This window comes from Pantherophis guttatus, chromosome 5, assembly GCF_059756535.1.
Source record: "Pantherophis guttatus breed Tessera chromosome 5, ASM5975653v1, whole genome shotgun sequence".
Taxonomy (NCBI): Eukaryota; Metazoa; Chordata; class Lepidosauria; order Squamata; family Colubridae; genus Pantherophis; species Pantherophis guttatus.
The window spans coordinates 55,977,316-55,994,822 of NC_142067.1; the positions used below are offsets into that span (position 1 = coordinate 55,977,316).

General features: G+C 38.7%; 1 protein-coding gene across 2 annotated transcripts in view; it reads right to left on the reverse strand.

The window, feature by feature from the left end:
* DSCAM (DS cell adhesion molecule) overlaps positions 1-17,507 on the reverse strand; it is a 394,390-nt gene that overhangs the window by 292,904 nt on the left and 83,979 nt on the right. The window lies entirely within an intron of this gene.

Here is a 17,507-nt window from a genome sequence, read left to right on the forward strand (position 1 = left end):
TACAGGAAACTTCATATTCATGAAGCTTAATTATACTGAAATTGCCAATCTGTAAAATACAACTACACTCCAGTTCTGATTTCAAGAATAAAACATGAACAAAGATAATATGGTTCCCAGGAGATCCTTCACAAGGATATACAGCAAGGCCAAAAAAAAAAAAAAAAAAAAACAGGGAGGGAAGAAAGGAAAAACACAAATCCAGAAATGTGGCATAAATCCAGAGATGCTGTATTTATCGCAGTGAAATGGAATCACCACTGCAGAAAAAATTCAGCCTGCAAAAGAGGAATATTTCTAAAGAAAGACACCAATAGGGTCTGGAGGGAATATTCACAATATCCAGGAATATCTGGTTATAAGGACCGAGGATAAAAAAAAAATCTGCACATGCTCAGGGACACAGACATAGCCTTTGAAATAAGGTGAAGTTTAAGTTCAATATAGCATCCCTTTATGACATTGATACTACTGTCATATTACATGATAGTTATAGGCTTGATTGTTGCTTGGGCAACAGCAATAACATACCTTTAAAAAGAAAAAAAAAATCTATTTAACCATTCACACATTTTTCTCTTATTTTATTTATTTGTATCCTGCCTTTATTGTTTATTATTTAATTTATTATTTATATTACTAAGGAAGTCAGCCATGGTTCTTTTTGATTATTTGGAGTTTAAATTTGGTTATTTGGAGTTTAAATTTGTCTTTGATGTCTTTTCTTCTAATAAAAGGTAGATGAGAAAGATTTTTGGGGCAGCTATGAACAAGAATATCTTAGAGATCAATTGGTATAAATCAATCTACATTTGCCCCAGTACTACTTAATAAAAAGACCTTGCTCTTCTGCAATATGGAAATTCAGTCACATTGATATATGCTGCAGGTAGGACAGATGTTCCAGTGTCATTTGGGGGAACCCTTTAATACCTAAACTTCCATTGCATATTTTTTGTTCCCCAGAAAATACCGGAGAAAAGTTTAATAATAATACATAGTAGTTTATTGAATATTTTTCACATGCAGTAATAGAAAGCTATGAAACCATTAGCTTTGCACTGTTTTCTATACCTAGGCTATATTTATTCCAGAAGCAGAAATATCTTAAAGCACAAGAATGTTCTGAGCAGTGTTCTGCATGGAAACAGACAGACCAGACAACCCCAATATTTTCTTTTCAGCAATTTCAGATATGGGAAAAAATAGTCCTCCAAGGATAGGGCGTTGTTGTTGTTTTAAAAGGTAACTATACTACCTATCATGAAAACTGGGGTTGCATACTCATTTTCTGCAGGATGATAAGGGAAAAAAAGCTACATCTTACTGCAAAGAAAGTTGTTTAGTATTAGAAAACAAACAATCTCTATGCATCCTGTATAAGGTCCATGTTGTATGCAACAGAGATCATAATGCAAGAACAATTCAAGTTATCATTAATAATGGTTCTAAGTTTGTTCTAGCAGATAACAGATGTTCTAAATAAAGAACTCCTTTCATTCCCATATTAATAAAATATCAAGTTTCATATAAAGCTATGTAGTATACTATAATCATATAATATCTACAGATTTTATTAGATGTTACTGAAGTCCAATCAGTTAGACCGAATAGTCAATAGTGACCATTCAATCATTGTGTAAATCACTACCTGATTTACAGTCATATATTTTTGGCATAAATCTATTGAACACGAGGTGCTATAACTTAATAAATTACTGTAAGGAAACAATGAAAGTGCTTGTTTAAAATGGAAGACGTTTATCTGCATATGCAATGCAGCACTTTGGCAATGTAACAGCTAGAGCGCTCCCTATGTTTCAGTTGTTTTTTCTATATCCAAATTGCAGATTTACATCTTCTACAAATGGCCAATACTGTGCATAACTTTCATACTATCCTTATGCTTTATTGCATAGTATGTGTTCAAGTGTCTAGCTGTTGATTACAATTTTTATATTCTGACTAGCTGTACCCGGCCACGCGTTGCTGTGGCCCAGTCTGGTGCTTCCGCTGGGCTAAAAGAGCAAGGCTGAAGTTCCAAACTCTCCACGAACATTTAGTGGGCGTGGCCAACTCGACGTCACTCACTTTCATCAGTCACATGACAGCCCCTGAGCCATGCCTACCCAGTTGATGATTAGGGCAGAGAACCAGTTGCTAAAAAACAATGGGAACCACAAAATCCTCCCTCTCTGTCTCCCCCTCTCTCTTTGTATCTCTCTCTGTCTCTCTCTCTCCCCCCTCTGTATCTCTCTATGTCTCTCTCTCCCCCCTCTGTATCTCTCTATGTGTCTCTCTCTCCCCCTCTCTCTGTATCTCTATGTCTCTCTCTCCCCCCTCTCTCTGTATCTCCGTCTCTCTCCCCCCCTCTGTATCTCTGTGTCTCTCCCCCCCCTCTCTGTATCTCTCTATGTCTCTCACTCTCCCCCCTTGTATCTCTCTATGTCTCTCTCCCCCCCTCTGTATCTCTCTATGTGTGTCTCTCTCCCCCCTCTGTCTCTGTCTCTGTCTCTCCCACCCTCTCGCTCTGTAACTCTGTATGTGTCTCTCTCCCCCCCGTCTCTCTGTATTTCTCTATGTCTCTCTCTCCCTCTCTCTCTGTTTATCTCTGTCTCTGGCCCAGCCTCTTCTGCATCCCCTGCCATCGCCCTTACCTTTTCAGGCCAGGCCTTCGCAACTCTCCGCACCACAGCAGAAACTTGGGGGGGCCCTCCATCCTCCCTACACAGATGTTCTCTGGGGGCTCGATGGGGAGAAGCATAGCAGGGAGGGGAAGAGAGGGAGGGAGGGGGTGCGGCGGGGGTTCAAGGCTGGTTTGGGGCTTCCCGCTTGAAGGAAGAAAGCGGTAAAGCCAGGAGCCATGCACACCCCACTGGACCCCTGCTGCACAGTTCTCCCGCTCTTCGAGGCAAAACGAAGGAGAGCCGGCCATCTTCCCTCCTGCCCATTTCCAGCACCCCCCCGAAGCCTCCTCGGAGCCCCTTTTCTGCCAGAGGCCAAAATTTTCGTGTAGGCTCTGTGAACTGCCAGAGCGCCCACCTGGGAATCAAAGGCGGCACTGGTCAAAGGCGACCCCGAGGTTCCAGTTGCCTCCATCTCCTGCTCACTGACCGGATTCGCATAGCACTGGTTAGTGGCTGGTCTTTCTGACCTCGGGGCCCATGGTAGCGCTGGGCCAGGCGCGATTCAGGCCAGGCGAGGGATGGAGGGTTCCCGCTCGGCGGACCCAGGCAGCCTCATTGTCAGGTGTTCTTTGGAGGGAGCCCCGAGAGCGGCTAGCGAGGGGGATGGGCAGCAGCGGTGGGTGAGGCTAGTTCGTGGGGTGGCCGGGGGAGTGGGAGATCAGAGCCAGGCTCGGGTGGGCCCCAGCCAGCCCTAGAAGCGCCGGCTGCGAGGGCTTCCTGGCGGGGAGGCGGCTGCCTACCTGCCGAGTCTGGTGACAGGATATGGCCCTCAGGCATCTCTGCCTTCCAAATGCGCAGTTTCTTGGAAGCAATATGGAGAGTCTAAATATAAGGAGCAGAAATCTGTTGAGCATAATCAGGGCTGGGAGGCTGCCATGTTGGTTTTACGTCCAGCAGATGGCGCTGTTTTTCAATGTTTTTCAATGTTTGTCAATGTTTGTCAATGTCTTTCAATGTTTTCCAATGTTTTTCATGTTTTTACCTGTCACAGGTGTGACATGTATATAATATAGATATATAAAAACAAGCCCGTAGTCGAATGCAACGTTGTGTCAAAATTTGAAAGCAATCGGTGAAGAACTTTCGGAGATGTGTGGTTATGTACAAACGGACATTTACATTTTTATTTTTGTTTTGTTTGTTTTGTTTTTTTTCAGATTTCTATACCACCCTTCTCCTTTTGGACCCAGGGCAGTGAACAGCCAAAATAAAACATTTGTACACAAAAGTTAAAATAGATTTAAAATAATTAAATAAAGTTTGGCCCATAATTTAAAACATTTCAATTAAAATCAATATCAATTTTAAAAACCCACCATAAAATCAGGACAGCCCGGCTAACTGAAAAAAATAGGTTTTAAGGGCCCGATGAAATTTATATAGATTTTCAGGATAAAAACTGCTTAGAATTAATTTAATGATTATTTCATCTGAAGAATCAGTGTAAGTGACTTTACACTGTATTTGGAGGAAAAGGAAGACTGCCGTAAGACCAATTATATATCTTACTTGTTAACTGACTCCTACTGAATGTAACCAGAATTTCTCATTTCCACTGAATTAAAACAACTGAAGCCTAGATGATTTGTACATAGCAATTTAACTACACATTTGTTCAAGCTATTCCTCTTAAATACCGTTAGTGCTATTTTTGCATCCTTAATGGAAGGCTATTTAACCAAATATATGGGCATTTTTCACTTTGAGTGGGTAGGCAAAGAAGACACCATAGTTGCTGATGAGATAATAAGTGCTTGCTTCAAACCAATTGGTATGGCCAATTTGGTTCTTTTTAGACATATTATTCTCATTAATGCTTATTTCTAGTGCTTCAAATGCACTTTAAATATGTTAGCAAAATAATCACAAGACCTCATTCTTATAATGGACAGAGCATAATATGGGCAACAACCTCTGATCTATACTTATACTCTTATGGTTAGGGGGAGGTCTTTGAAGGATTGCAAAATTGGACCACATGTCCTCTATATTTATGCAACTGCAACTATGTGTCCAATTCAATCAACATAAATTACAACTACTAGAATACCATTGTGTGTTTATTCAGGAGTCCAAACTCTTATAGTACCTGCCAGGATAAGTGCAATAACATGATTTCTAATCAGTGGCTTATAGTATAGATTTAAATGAGCTCAAAATGGGAACAGCAAAGATGTATTAGAGGCATATTAAACTGTGCAATACATGGGATGGAAACATGAGATTGGAAGATGGAGTCCTGCTAATTATAAAACTCCAAAATATTTCCAGTAAGTAGGAGAGATAAAAAAAATACTTATTTAAATCAGAAAGAATATGAGAAACAATTCATCAAGAACAGAGAAACAAAGAGTTTTCCCTCCTCCCAATTTAATTTTCTAGCATTTATGCCACAGTATTTTGGTATTAGTAGGAAAGTGAAGAAAAGCTCTAATTTTTTATGGCCAAGTTATATGCTCTTGATCTACCTTTTTTCTTTTCCTTTTCTATACTTTTGTTCCTTTTGTGTATTTTTTTTATTTCTAACTTTTTGTAGTCTGTATTTGTTCTTATTCTTTCTACACGTAATTCTTAAAAAATTATTTGTGGGGGGGGAGGAGAAACAATACATTGGTTTTGTTATTATTCTGAGAATCTGTACCAGAGCTGATAAAAGTTGTTAATTCTGGTTTTCTTCTAGCTTTAATGACGTACATTAAAGTGTGATCATATGCACATCAAAAATCAGTTTAGTGCATAAAATGTGTTTAATTAATCCCATTACATATCCAAAATATCCCCAAAGAATTACATGAAAACCTAAGTATTGATTACTACAAGCCAACAACTAACATGTAAGTAAGAAAGCTTCGGTTATTTTCATTTTCTATTTGTCAGAAATCTGCCCAGAGTCTCTTTTTTGTGGTAGCAATTGGGGAGGAAAGAGAATTACTTTCAGTCCTTAGAAGGTGCTAGAAGATGCTCTTAGTTGCTCAACACAAGTTCTTTATCTCTGTGTATTTATTATTTACTTATTCAACTTATACAGCAGATTCTCTCAACCAAGTGATTCTGGGGGGTGAGCACTTCTAGAACAATTAAAACAGTACGAAAGAAATATATGTAGCAGAAAAGAATATTATCATAACAATTGTCAGTAAAGTTAAGAAACAGGGTCCTTAGAATATTCAGGGCCCCCCACCCAGACATATACCCAGGTTTTTAAAGCCTTACAAGAGGTCAACAGGGTCAGATCTTTATCCGTAGCACATGATTGGAAGGCTTCAGTGTGTGCATAATTCTATGGAGTCAGTTACCACAATTTCAGTCTCTTGCTTTGCAATTCAAAACTCAACATTTCAAACACTTTCTTTGAATTCTTTTTAAAGCTTTCTGGTAACACTGGAAACACCTTTGAGAAAAATGAGTTAGAAAAACAAAGCACGTTTGCATACTGTCTTTCATACACATGCACACATGGTTTGCAGCTGTAACTGGAAGGAAAATAATTCACTCCAAATGTTTCTCACCTAAATCACATAATCCCTGAACTAGGCGGCCCTGACCTTCTAGAACAGGGGTGTCAAACTCGATTTCATTGAGGGCCGCATCAGGGTTGTGAATGAGTTTGGGGGACTGAGGTGGGTGTGGCCAGTGTGGGCGTGGCCAGCTCAACATCACTCGTGTCAGGGGTGCCTGTGGTGGCCCAAGTGCTCTACCAGCAAAAACGGGCTCCTGAGTTCCATTTTTGGCTGCGACTGCCTCCTGCAATCTTCTGCCAGCAAAAACAGAGCTTGGGACAGTGGTGGGTTGCCCCCGGTTCGCACCGGTTCTATAGAACCAGTAGTAAAACCGGCGGGAGGCTCCTCCCACTGACCCTGATGTCACAAAAATGCTTCTGCGCATGTGCAGAAGAGCGTGTGCGCACGCAAGCAAAGCATGCGTGCGCGCATGGCCCCATTGCAAACCGGTAGTAAAGGTAAGTAGAACCCACCCCTGGCTTGGGAGTGTTGCCCGCAGCCCTCACAAGCTCTAATTTCAGCTCTGATGGCTTCCTGCAACCCTCTCCCAGTGAAAATGGACTTGGGAGTGCTGCCTATGGCCCTCGCAAGCTCCATTTTCAGCTGCGACCCTCCTGCAACCCTCTGCCAGTGAAAAAAAGCTGCGGGCCAGTCCTTTGCTGTTTCCAGCACGGCCTTATGGCCAGATCTAAGTACCCCATGGGCTGGATCTGTCCCCTGGGCCTTGAGTTTAACACCCCTGTTCTAGAAGTTGCACATCACTATCTCTTTTCAGAAATCCACAAATTAATAAATAAATATAAATATAAATTTACAGTGAAAGCTACATCAAGATCTAGGCCATTCCCAATCTGGACTATAATCAGATTTTATTCCTGGGTGAAGAACTAAAAATGACCTCCTTTCAATTAGACATAATAATTTTCAGCATGTGAAAAATACAAAACGATCTTGTTTAATGGAAAGCAAAAATACAGTGTACTTTCCTACCCTCTTCATTTGACAGAAAGGAGTGACTAGATTGCACCTAATAGAAGAAGGGTTACAGTCTTCTCTATTGCTTTAAGACTCCTATTTAAATAGCAGTAAAGCCTTTATTCAATCCATGTAAAACAGGAGGGGTGTGTGTGTGAATGCACAATGTGCACACATGGGATCCATTCAGATAGTTGTGTTTTATGGTGAATGGACTTTGCATATCCCCAAGATCGTAAGCTCTCATATGAAAACACTGAAATCTTGTGTGTATTTGTGATTCCACAAAATTTTAGCCACTGGAAACAAATCTAAATTCTTGAACACCATTTAGGAGAGAGTGGGGGGCTCAGTACTAGCAAGGCACCACACTGTTGTCCTTGCTTCAAAGAAGTTCTTGTATGTATAAACATTTGACTGCATAAATGCCCTTGATAATATAATATTATTTTTTGTCTGGATTATATTACTTCTTGCCTTAGAACTAGCTGCAGTTCATCAATCAAACCTACCAAAAAGAGAGAGCATTTCTTGATTTCAAGACTTTCAGATTTTCAAATGGCTACCATTTATGATTACTATGCATGCCTACAAAGCAGGCATTCTTCAATCTGAATATCAAGAGATTAGATTGTGTCACCCTACAAGGCCTAGCAGAGGGAACAGCAATTAGGCAAAAAAGCTAGGTCAACACAAATGCACAGGTGTAGATTTTTGTGTGGGTTTTTTTTATGTCACTCAGTAGGGGTCAAATCTCATACTCCACTGCATTTCCACAGAAGTGCTCAATTAGATGCTAGGACAGTAGCTCACCTGAGACCAGTGATGGAGTCATAAATATTTAACTGTAGTGCAACAAAGCATGAATTGCTTTACTCCAGTTTACTGCACAAAATGCCCCATTATCTACTGAACTTAGCTAAATCTTGCATTTCTGCATTAATTCACAGCTATTATGCAAGTATAAAAGGCATAAAAAACAGGAAAACACATTTCTCCATGTCTACCTCTTCTTCTAGCTGGTTCCTTTCCTTGTTTGATGTACATTTTAAGTGAACACCAAAAACGAATGACCACACTAAAATCTAAAGGGATAACAAAGCAATATCAGAATCAGGAAGCAAACATTAGCAGTAATTGAAAAAGTAATAGGTACCTCTCCTGTAGATACTTACATACTTCATTTCACACACCTGTAATTCCCTTTGTCAGCTACATGATTAATTCAAAGAATGATTGATTCCCCCCCCCTTTGCTCATTCCTGCTGACCTACTTTTGCTGACAGGTGTGTATGGATCACACTCCTCCATCAGCTAAAATGTTGGTATCATATTTGTGTCTGCAGCCTGTAGTAAATATTTCACTTAGCATTAACAGAATGTTAGTGCCTGATAAAAAAAAGGAAGGAAGGAAGGAAGGAAGGGAGGAAGGAAGGAAGGAAGGAAGGAAAGAAGGAAAGAAAGTTGTTTTGGGAATTACTGAATTATGGGTGGAATGTACAAGCATCTCCAAACATGCACATATGGTAGAGGGAGAGCTCTATTTTAAGCAAGGAAAATTGCTGAAAAATTACATGCAATAGCATATTTGAATAATCTCATGAGATGGAACTGGGCAATTATGTGTTTGGCTATAAGGCATTTTAAATCAAAATTCCCCAGATGTTTTGGGCTTGCAAGCCGGAGTCATGCCAGTCACTGCTGAATTACCACTACTATGATTGCTAAGAATGGAAAAAATGCATTTATTATTTATTCATCAAATTTACCAGAAATTTGCAACTCCAGGTAGTTTACATGAACGGAAGATCAAAAAAGTAAGAAACTAACTGTAAAAATCTATGTTAGGGAAGCAATAAAAACAATAGAAACAAACCAAAGAACCAGTATCATAATTCACCCTGGTTTCAGATTGCTGGCAAGCCAGGTTTTTAAGTATTGTATAGTCAGTGAAGGGGCAATACTGTTCAAAAAGCATGGATGTCTACAGAGAATTCCTATGTATGCCAAGTGATTTACATCAGATGGCACTATTTTACCAATGGGAACAAGAAAAAGCTGACTTTGCCAGACCTTACTAGGTAGAAAGAAACAACTGAATTAAGGTTATAGTATTAAAACCTGTCTAGACAGAAATAGATAAAATGTGAATGACTATGAAAAGGAACTCCTGATCCAGAAAAGATTATACTTAGTTCATAATATGCTGTACACATCTCCTTAGTCACAGCTGCAATTTGCTCTTTGAGCAAGAGTTATTAAATCCAGGAGACTCCTCACATTACCCACACAATTTGCTTCTAGAAAAATGCAACCCTGCCAAAACCTGCAAGCTGGAGAAACTCTGGAACCAGAAGTTTCTTGAATCCAAAGCCACTTGATTTTTCTGGAGTTGAATCAACCCCATCCAGATCTTTCCACTCAACAGGATAGAATCTTAATAATACTGCTGTTGGATAAAAATTTAAAACTGAGTATAATCTGCATAAACTGTTATGACCCTCTGCCAATTGATAACCTCATCCAATGGCCTCATGTTAAATGTTCAATGGAGGAAAATGTTGAGGTATGTCCTGAGGTACTTCATAAAGTGGAGACCTAATTTCCCCCTTTTATTAGCACTAACTGGAACTGACACAGAGTTGACAGTACAACACTTTATTTTTCATTACCCAACTGTCCATGAATCAATACCATTGAAACTGGAGAGATCAAGAAGGACGAGAAAAGTTACACTATCTCACTCTAATTCAACAACAGGTCACCTACAGTCCAGATCAATGTCTTGAACTGGACTTCCAGAGAAGAAATAGTGGACTGAAGACAACTTCATAAAAACTATATCTAAGAACAGTGAGGTAATGAAAAGCCAGCAAGTAAACCAGCTTTTTGATAATTCCTCTCCAGATAAGAAGAGCAATTGACATTATCCACAAATGCTCCATACATGCTCCTTGCAAGGAGATCACAAGATAACGATCTCATGTGGGCTAAGAGCTCTCGGAGATAAGGGAATAACCATTCATTAATTGTGAAAACTGATAATCACTTTTTTCTATACTATCATAATTTTGAGTGGTCATTAAACAAATAGTTATAAGTTGAGAACTAGTTGTAGACTCTATCTAAAAGATTTTATGGAAGGGAACAAGTTATACCTATCAAGATTGAGACTTTCAATTCAAAGTCAATTTAAAAATGGTAGGCTACAAGAATGACATGGAAAAAATGTTACACTGCACATAAAGAAACTTGCTGATACCTTAATAATTAAAAGGGATATACAAACAACAAAGCAAGAGAGTTACATGAATATTTTTACCACATTACATTTACAAAAGAGACTGGTTAAACTTTTAAAGAATTTTGTGAGAAGGAAGAAGTTCTATGACTTTATTTGAAGGAGCAAAAGATTATTTAGAAAATTATAATTTAAAAAAGATGAATTGACTGAAATGCAGTTTGGCAAGATTTAGAGTGGCATGGTCTATTTATCCTTGACTATAGGAGTTGTAGTCCAAGACATTGGGAAAGACTGGTACCGGTAGATTTGGAAAGGCTACAATAGATTATGTTAGCAAACATACCAATAGTTTCCCCCCCCCCATCCAACTATCATTTATAATAAAAGTTACTTAAAAAAAGTCACAAAATCCACAGCTGAACCATAAACAACGACTGAAGATTTATTGCCCACTGCCTTTTGAGTAGTAAATCATGTAATCGCTGAAAGAATTAATGCTACTTCTTGGTTTTTTCCTCTCTATCCAGTTTTTCAGCATTTTCTACACATCTTCCTCAAAGGAATCAAGATTTTTTTAAAAAAAAAAACCTGTATTTTGTAATTCTGCATTCGTATTTGGCTGGCTGGATCAAGTCCATTATAAATCCCATGAGACTGGGTTTTTATGGATTATTTACTATAGCAATTTGAATTTGAAACACAGAAGCAATGATAGCAATAATTACTTCTCCTGACAAAAGTGCTGTGTATGTATTGTACAAAGGGATTAACTATTGTAAAAGAGAGCATAGCTGCTCTGAAGCTTTGTGGTTTAACGAACTTTAATATGGCCTTTTATGAACTTTTATACTGGAAAGACCTTGCGTATACTGTAAGTGTTTATGTGTATGTATGTGTCAGGGATGGGTTCTAAATTTTTTTACTACCAGTTCTGTGAGCGTGGCTTATTTTGTGGGTGTGGCTTGGAGGTCATGTGACTAGGTGGGCGTGGCTAGCTGGTCAGAGTCATTTCTGGAAGGTCCTCGCACTTACGACCAGTCCTCGCACTTACGACCCGACACATTTGTTTGCTTTTAACACTGATCAGCTGTAGGACGGCCCTTTGAAGCCCCGCGGCAAGAGTTTAAACAGTTTTTTTCCCTCTAGTCATCAGCTGGGACTCAGGAGGCAGCAATAAATTGGGGGTGGGACCAAATAAAAGGTAAGAATAACGTGGGTGGGGGGAGGGGGGGAGAACCGGTTCGGTGACATCATATCGTCATCGCTACCGGCTCGGCTGAACCGGACCGAACCGGGAGGAACCCACCACTGGTATGTGTGTGGGTATACACACACACATCACTGAAAACAATACATTTGAAATGAGTAAACAGTCACTTCTTAAATGTGATTAAATAAAAGGTTAAATTAAATAAATGTTAATATTTATCAAAGATGCTATAGGAGCTGGCTAGTAAGTACCACTCATTCAGCTCATCTGTCGCAAAGCTAAGTACCAGTTCCAATTTGTTGTCAACACACCCCTAACCGAGACTATTAGACAGATTTTATGATCACCAAGAGATTCAGGCAATTAATCTCTTGTGTTAACAAATTTCAGCTATTAACTGACACTTAATGCCCAACTGACTACAATTTCCTGATGATCCAAAGCACAAGAGAGAAAAGTGGCGAGGCATTAAAAGAAATAATAAAACTGCATGATTTAGTGTTATTTAAAAGATTTGACATGCCTTTAAAAAAAATCTGAACTGCTTGATTAAAATTTCTACTTCCAAACTAACAATACATTTCTTTTCTCCATTCCCATCCTTTATTTGGTCTTCATTTTGGTCATACACCAACAATTTGCCCTCACTGTTTGCTCCGCTGCCTAACACATCCTAGGAAGTGATAACCTCCTAAGGGAATGTGAATTGTTTGCTAATTGCTCATTCATTCTTTCATCCCATAGTGTTCATAATCAATAAACACCTTTTTATTTTCCTACCACCACCACTCTTTTGTTTATTCACTGAGTATTACAAGCAGTTTTGCTAGGAGAATAAGAGTGAAATACTAAGCAACATATTAGTGGCCCAGAGCAGATATACAAATTCTGAACAGTAAAACCAGCTAAGTCAGCAGTTGTGGTTAATACATACCATAATTCCTTCCCAAACTAATAAATCACATTGTTCAAGAAATTTTCCTCCTGAATAATGCAGTTAAATCTTTCTCTCCCTTCCTGACCATCGTTACTTTAAAGTTTGTTATCTATGTGAAATAATTACTCCAAGTAATATAGTCCAGGGCATTTTGGTGCATCACAAAGGGGAGTGAGTAAAACTGAGCAAATTCAGCAATGCAAAATATAGCACTATAATGACCTTTAGTATTATATGTGGTATTTATTTGTGCCATAATTGCAAAGAAAGGAAAAAAATCCAAAAATGCTGAGCTCTGCATCAGTCTTGATATAAAGTCTTCATTCTTAGATTGAGTTTTTAAATGTAATTAGTAACTTAATGCTGCCCTTTATGAAATAGCTCTTCATTGAATTGCACTTAAGATTGGATTCCTGAAACCTCAACCATGGTCACAGGGTCTGCTTTAATGACACCATACCTCTGAAAATGCGACCCATGGAAACAACACTATGGTAGAGCTATGGCTTCCATATTTTTTGCTTGAGGGCTTCTATTTTACACAACAGAAAACAAGACACCAGACTTGCTTTCATTCCCCTCTAACATGGCACTTCTCTTACACCCCAAGAATGCCATTTGTGTTTGAAGTTGTTGCTTGATTAGAAACCCACAATATTCATAATCATACTTGAAATTTATATATGTTTGCAGTGACATAAAGGCATTTTGGACAAGAAATTCTAAGTTCATTTATATTCTTCCATAGTCCAATTAAAAGCAACACTGATCTCTTTATTTTAGTTACCTGTTGCTGTCTTCAGATATCTCCATGTAAAATTTTATTTTAGAGTACCATGATTTGATTTGGTCAACAGTCTTCCTTCAACCAAATCCTATCAATCTGGTTGTTTATTTACAAAGATGATTTGTAGCTATACAGTTTAAAAATATTTAAAAGCATCTGTTTTACATATTTTCTCCCTCAAATGAATAAATACAGTATGAATTTTTTCTAATTTGTGAGAGCTACAGGATATTAGATTATCAAGCACTACATTTATCTAGACTCAGCATTTCTGGAAATGTTCCTGCTACATTACGAGCAAAATTCTAATTTTTATATCTGAAAAAGTTAAAAATGGAGACTACAAAGTTGTCTGGATTTTTTAAAAAAATCAGCTAACAGGGAATGCATACAAAGAATACATTTTTAAAAAACAGAAAACAGGGAATGTGTACAGAGAATACATTATTTGAGATAGAAAGCATTTTTCTGCCAATGTAAGATTGTTAAAAAAAAAAAAGAAACAAAATGATATCTACCAGTTCTTTAATTTCCCAAAGTTCATGAGTATTGACATGAAGTATATTTTTAAATACTTAGTCAGAGAATAATCATTCTAACCAAATTTAATTTTAATTAAATATAAATGTAAATGAAATACTGTACATCAAGTTTAATTTTTGTCTCCAGCTGCATTTGCTAATTTTTTTTAATGCAGTCCTTAGCATGCTAACTCAAATGTCGAGTATATCCCTTAACAGTAAAAAGATTATGTGTGTCTGCTCTTCCTGGAAAACTGTAATAGTATTCAGTGTTCAATCAATCCCTGATTAATTAACAAAAGGAAACTTAAGACTCCAGGTTCAATTAATATCCATAATTCTTAGCAAATGCCAAATTATTATTGCATTGATTATTGCTAGAATTTAGCCCTTTTTTATTGTTGCACGGCAGTACATTTGTAGTGTGATCACCTTTCTGATGTACAATAATATCATGGCTACCATAAAACTACCATTTTCCCTGATGGGAATCTTGTATATTTCATCTAATACTTAATTCAAATCACATTGAGTCTGAATTACCATGTGATACAGTGGTGGGTTTCAAAAAAATGTTACTACCGGTTCTTTGGGTGTGGCTTGGTGGGCGTGGCATTGCTTGGTAGGCGTGGCAGGGTAAGGATACTGTAAAATTTCCGTTCCCACCTCACTCCAGGGGAAGGTTACTGCAAAATCCCCATTTCCTCCCGATCAGCTGGGACTTGGGAGGGAGAGAATAGATGGGGGTGGGGCCAGTCAGAATTTTTATCACTGGTTCTCCGTTGGAAGAGTTGGGGGTGGGAGGCACTGTGTTGCGGTGGTTCTCCTCCTTTCTCTCTGACCGGTTGCAGTCTGTGTTGACGGGGACAGAGGTCGACCCCGAGGCCCCTCATATGTGGGGTGCCGCAAGGGTCGGTCCTCTCGCTTCTCCTGTTCAACATTTATGTGAAGCCGCTGGGCGAGATCATCCGTGGTTTCGGGGTGGAGTACCATCAGTACGCTGACGACACCTAGCTGTACATCTCCACCCTGGATCACCCCAACGATGCCCTTGAAGTGATGTCCCGGTGCCTGGAGGCCGTACGGATCTGGATGGGGAGGAACAGGCTCAGGCTCAACCCATCCAAGACCAAGTGGCTGTGGTTTCCGACGTCCCGATATAGTCAGTTGACGCCATCACTGACTATTGGGGGCGAATCATTGGCCCCCACAGAGAGGGCTCGCAACTTGGGCGTCCTCCTGGATTCACGGCTGTCTTTAGAAGCGCACTTGACGGCCGTGACCGGGAGGATTTTTCATCAGGTTCGCCCGATTCGCCAGTTACGTCCCTTTCTGGATCGGGACTCGTTACACACGGTCACTCATGCCCTTGTCACCTCCCGCCTGGACTATTGCAATACTCTCTACATGGGGCTCCCCTTGAGGAGCACCCGGAGGCTCCAATTGGCGCAGAGTGCGGCCGCGCGGGTGGTAATGGGAGCGACATGGCGTTCCCATGTAACACCCCTCCTGCGTGAGCTGCACTGGCTCCCGGTGGTCTTCCGGGTGCGCTTCAAGGTTCTGGTTACCACCTTTAAAGCGCTCCATGGCTTAGGACCCGGGTACTTGTGGGACCGCCTACTACCACCAATAGCCTCCCACCGGCCGGTACGCTCCCATAGAGAGGGGCTCCTCCGGGTGCCGTCAGCCAAACAATGCCGACTGGCGGCCCCCAGGGGGAGAGCCTTCTCTGTGGGGGCACCTACTATCTGGAACGAGCTCCCCCCAGAGATACGGAGGATCCCGGATCTGCGCACCTTCCGCCGCGCCTTAAAGACCTTACTATTTCACCAGGCCGGCCTGGCCTAATTTTCCCCCTCTTTTATAAAAGATTTTTAAAATTTTAAATATCTTTTAGTATTTTATATATTCAATTTTAAATTGGTTTTAAAAGTTTGGGGTTTTAAATTTGTCGAGGCCAAAATTATTTAATTTGATTTTATTCTATTTTTTAAATTTTGTATTGTATGTGTTTTTATTGTTTGGCTGTGCACCGCCCTGAGTCCTTCGGGAGTAGGGCGGTATAGAAATCTAAGAAAATGAAAATGAAAATGAAATGAAATGAAATGAACTATTCAAAATTTCCGCTACCGGTTCTCCAGAACTGGTCAGAACCTGCTGAAACCCACCTCTGATGTGATATCATAAAATGTGCTCAATCCTGTAGTTCTGAAGTCATACTATGTCTATTCTAGAAATGCCTTCTATCTCAAAGAATATATTCTCTGTATACATTCACTATTTGCTGGTTTTTAAATAATAATTATTTATATATAGCAGCAATCTAACTGGAAGTGACTTGTTGCCATACAACAATCAAATAAAACCACAATATAAAACAATCATATAAAAACAATCACTATAAAAAATAAAGACAAACATTATTTAAAAGTTTTAAAAAATCATTAAAAACTATAGAAACTATAGAAACCACAAAGTGTAACAATACCATATAGGTATAGGGAGGTACACAATCCCATATCATCAATAATAGCTGAACCACCTTAAAATATTGCTAGTTCCCTGGGAATGCCAATTCTGATGACATAACCAGGTCTTTAGGGATTTCCTGAACATTAACAGGAATGGAGCTAAACTCACTTTGTATGAAATATATTGAAGTTGAAGATCAGGAAAATTTGAAAATATACCACAGAAAAGTAAAATCAGATGGATAAAATAGGAAAATAACAAGCAGCCTCTATAATAAAAAAGTAACACATGCTAATATTGCTGTTAATTACCTGTCTAAAATATCTCCATCTATTATATAAAAATATGTACTACCTAAAACAAGATAGTTAACATGTTAAGTAACCTGAAGTGACAAATAAAAATATATTTTCTGTGACCAGTTATTTTCAACATAACAGCATATAATCTGGTTACTGAATAATTGATAAACAGGTTTAGTATTTTCTAGAAGATGGTTCACATAAAAATCATCTGCTCTTCCTGGAAATTTACATGCTATGAACAGAATATAAGGAGAAATAATATTCATGTAGAATTTACATGTGAAATGGTTTATAAATGGTTTGTCATCACATGGGCAGGGATAATAATATAAATAAAGACAACTGATTTATGCAGAAGAAATTAATTGAAATATGTATGCAAGTATTTCCACATATTATTTGTGAATGCAGCCAAAGTAAAATGCCACTCTTACAAACCTTATTTAAATAAAAGCAATTGATAAAATGGAATAGTATTCCAATTTTTTTTCTTATATTGATTTTTTAAAAATATGAAACAAAAATCACAGCCTTAAAAAGAAGAGGGTGACATTGATATCCCAAACCTACCTAAAATTGAATCCAAGGGAAGGCACAGTGAACTGCTTCATCCTAACTCTGTCATGGAATACCATTGTTAAATTCACTTTTGCCACTTAAATAGAAGATATAGTGTCCTCTTTTGTGCACTTACACAAGAACGTGAACTGCTTGTTGTAATATAGAGCATGTTTGTATATTTTAAGACTACAGGTAGTAATGATAGTTTATTGATTGATTAGTGTTACAACCATGTAAAAAATATAAAACAAAAATAAAATATAGGACATAAATTGAAAAAAAATAGGTAAAAGGAAAATACAGTAATA